Source organism: Suricata suricatta, chromosome 16 (assembly GCF_006229205.1).
Source record: "Suricata suricatta isolate VVHF042 chromosome 16, meerkat_22Aug2017_6uvM2_HiC, whole genome shotgun sequence".
In the NCBI taxonomy this organism is placed as follows: domain Eukaryota; kingdom Metazoa; phylum Chordata; class Mammalia; order Carnivora; family Herpestidae; genus Suricata; species Suricata suricatta.
Window position 1 is genome coordinate 49,823,755 of NC_043715.1, and position 4,068 is coordinate 49,827,822.

A 4,068-nucleotide genomic window follows, 5' to 3' on the forward strand; every position below is an offset into this window, starting at 1 on the left:
GTTTTTTTTAATGTTTACTTTATTTTTGAGAGAGAGAGTGTGAGCAGGGGAGGGGCAAAAAGAGAGGGAGACACAGAATCCGAAGCAGGCTCCAGGCTCTGAGCTGTCAGCACACAGCCCAACGTGAGTCTCAAACCCATGAACCATGAGATCATGACCTGAACCGAAGTCGGGCGCTTAACCAACTGAGCCACCCAGGCGCCCATCACTTTATTTTTAAAATATTATTTTTAGGGGCGCCTGGGTGGCTCAGTCTGTTAAGTGTCCAGCTTTGGCTCAGGTCATGAACTTGCAGTTTGTGAGTTCGAATCCCGCGTCAGGCTCTGTGCTGACAGCTCAGAGCCTGGAGCCTGCTTCGGATTCTGTGTCTCTCTCTCTCTGACCCTCCCCTGCTCGCACTGTCTCTCAAAAAAAAAATTATTTTTGGGGCGCCTGGGTGGCTCAGTCGGTTAAGCCTCCGACTTCGGCTCAGATCAGATCTCACGTTCATGGGTTCGAGCCCCGCATCAGGCTCTGTGCTGACAGCCAGCTCAGAGCCTGGAGCCTGCTTCCGGTTCTGTGTCTCCTCCTTTCTCTGCCCCTCCCCTTCTCATGCTCTGTCTCTCTCTGTATAAAAAATAAATAAAAAATTTAAAAAAATTATTTTTAAGTAATCTCTACACCCAACACGGGGCTTGAACTCATGACCCTGAGATCAAGAGTCACATGCTTTCCTAACTGAGCCAGCCAGGCGCCCCTGAATTGTTTGACTTTAAAATGGTTAATTTGAGGGGTGTCTCGGTGGCTCGCTCAGTTAAGCATCCAAATCTTGGTTTCAGCTCAGGTCATTATCTCAGCATTCCTGGGATGGAGCCCTGCCTCTGGCCTGTGCGAACAGCCACGAACCTGTCCGGGACTCTCTCCCTCACTTACTCTCTGCCGCTCCCTCGTACATGCATCCACTCTCTCTCAAAATTAAATAAAATAGGGGCACCTGGGTGGCTTACTTGATTAAGCATCAGACTCTTGACTTCGGCCCAGGTCATGATCTCATGGTTCGCGGCTGACAGTGAGGAGCCTGCTTGGAATTCTTTCTCTCTCTGTCTCTCTGCTCCTCCCTTTGTCTCTCTCTCAAAATAAATAAGCTTTAGGGGCACTGGATGGCTCAGTCAGTTAAGTGTCCGACTTCTGACTTCTGCTCAGGTCCGTGAGGTCATGGTTCATGAGTTTGAGCCCCACACCCAGCTCTGTGCTGACAGCTCAGAATCTGGAGCCTGCTTCGGATTCTGTGTCTCCATTGTTCTCTGTCCCTCCCCCACTCACTCTCTCTGTCTCTCAAAAATAAAATTCAAAAAACCTTTTTTTTAAATAAATAAGTAAACTTTAAAAAATAAGGGCACCTGGGTGGCTCAGTCAGTTGTGTCTGACTTGATCTCAGTTCAGGTCATGATTGAAAGGTTCATGCGTTCGAGCCCCACATCAGGCTCTGCGTTGTCCATGCAGAGCCTGCTTGAGATTCACTCTCTCAGTCTCTCTCTCTCTGCCCCTCCCCCACTCTCTCTCAAAATAAAATATAAACTTTAAAAAGTAAGATTAAATGGTTAATTTTAAGTTATGTAAATTTCTTTTTTTAACATGAGTTTCACCTTTTTTAAAAAAAATTTTTAATGTTTATTTATTTTTGAAAGAGACAGACAGAGCATGAGTGGGGGAGAGGCAGAGAGAGAAGGAGACACAGAATCCGAAGCAGGCTCCAGGCTCTGAGCTGTCACCCTAGAGCCCGACATGGGGCTTGAACTCACGAACCAGGAGATCATGACTTGAGCCAAAGTCGGAGGCTCAAGTGACTGAGCCACCCAGGCCCCCCAACATGAGTTTCACACTAACAAAAAAGTTTAGAAACACACAACCCCCCACATTTGAGATCAGACGATTACATTACATTTTCTTTGTAGGCTTTATGAAAGTATACCGGGTGGGGAGTGGGAAAAGGAACCCTTTTAAAGATGTTTAATGAGTCTAGAAGTCCAGGAGAAAATAATTTGTAGACCAGGTTGCTTTATTTTCCACAAAGTGATTACTTTTCCAAGAGTTACTACATGCTCACAGGAAATAGCTCAAGTCACTAGCTAGCCAATTATAAACGACCACATGCCATGGATCGTCAGGGTCATTTCCAGGTCAATATATTAACCAATAAATCATTTAATGCTAAGGATCAGTTTTATCTCTTCAAAAGAGTTTGACCCCCTTTATTTTGATTTCTATGACCCATGCACATTTCACCTGGATAACTCCGCAGAAAGTGTTTATTTCCAAAGTCTTATCCAACAGATGTTTGGAGTAGTCCTCTCTGGCATGATCCTTCCAGACCCCCACACATCTTAGCCGCACAAAGAGGTTATGTGATCCTGTCATTGGCATTTGTCCCTAGGATTGGAAAGTGGCAAGTTTAAGAGTTTTGGATTCAGAACATTAAAATAAGGGTTTAAAAAAACTTTTCATTATGGAAAAATTCAAACATATACAAAAACAGAGGGAAGTGTGAAATGAACCTTCATATACCTATCACGCAACTTCCAAGAATTATAACCTTGGGGCACGCAGGTGGCTCAGTCGGTTAAGTGTCTGACTCTAGATTTTGGCTCAGGTCTATGCAATCTCCCGGTTCCTGAGTTCCCACCCTGCATTCAGCTCTGCACTAAGGGCTCAGGGCTGCTTAGGATTCTCTCTCTCTCTGCCCTTCCTCTGCTCTCCCTCTTCCCTCTTGCACTCTTTCTCTCTCTCAAAATAAATAAATAAATGTAAATTAAAAACAAAAAATTATAAACTCAAATTCAGTTCCTTGCCCAAACCCACTGACCACTCCCCAACTCTGATAGTTTATATATTTTTTTAAGTTTATTTTTAGTTTTAAGAGAGAGAGACACAGAGTATGAGCAGGGGAGAGTCAGAGGGAGAGGGAGACACAGAATCAGAAACAGGCTCCAGGCTCTGAGCTGTCAGCACAGAGCCCGACGCAGGGCTTGAACCCACGAACCATGAGATCATGACCTGAGCTGCAGTTGGCCACTTAACTGACGGAGCCACCCAGGCGCCCCTATTCATTATTTTTTTTTTAAGTTTTAATTTTTTGATTTTTGAGAGACAGAGACAGCATGAGCAGTGGAGTGTCAGAGAGAGAGGGAGATACAGAATCTGAAGACGGGCTCCAGGCTCTGAGCTAGCTGTCAGCACAGAGCCTGATGCAGGGCTCAAACCCACGAACCGTGAGTTCATGACCTGAGCTAAAGCCAAATGCTCAACCGACTAAGTCACCCTGGTGCCCCCTATTCATTTTTTTAAAAGTTTATTTATTTATAATTCTGAGAGAGTGCACAAGTAGGGGCAGGGCAAAGAAGCAGAGACAGAATCCTGAGCGGGCTCTGTGTCATCAGAGCCCTATGTGGGGCTGCAACTCATCAACTGTGAGATCATGACCTGAGGCCAGATCAAGAGTCTGACATGACACTTAACCAACAGAGCCACCCAGGTGCCCCCCCCCCACTTTTTTTCTTTTTAAGGGAGTGAGTGATTATGCACTGGCAGGAGCCCGGGAGCGGGGAGAGGGGCAGAAGGGGAGAGAGAATCCTAAACTGCAGGATTCCACCACCCTGGGATAATGATCTGAGCTGAAATCAAGAGTCAGAAGCTCAACTGACTGAGCCACCCAGGTGCCCTGGGCGCCCAACTCTTGATTTCAGCCCAGGTCATGATCCCAGGGTTATGGGATCAGGTTAGTCTCTGAGTCTGGAGCCTTCTCAGGATCCTCTCTCTCTCTACTCCTGTGCCTCTCTCCCCTGCTCTTGCTCTGATGCCTTCTCCTTTCATCTCTCCCTCTGTCTCTAAAAAAAAAAAATAATAAAAAATTTAAAAAAAGCCAGATGCTCAAATGAGCCACTCAGGCACTCCTCTTTTATTTATTTATTTATTTATTTATTTATTTAAAAAATCTTTTTTTTTACTGTTTATTTATTTCTGAGAGAGAGAGCACAAGCAGGGGAGGGGCTGAGAAAGGGAGACACAGAATCCGAAGCAGGTTCCAGGCTC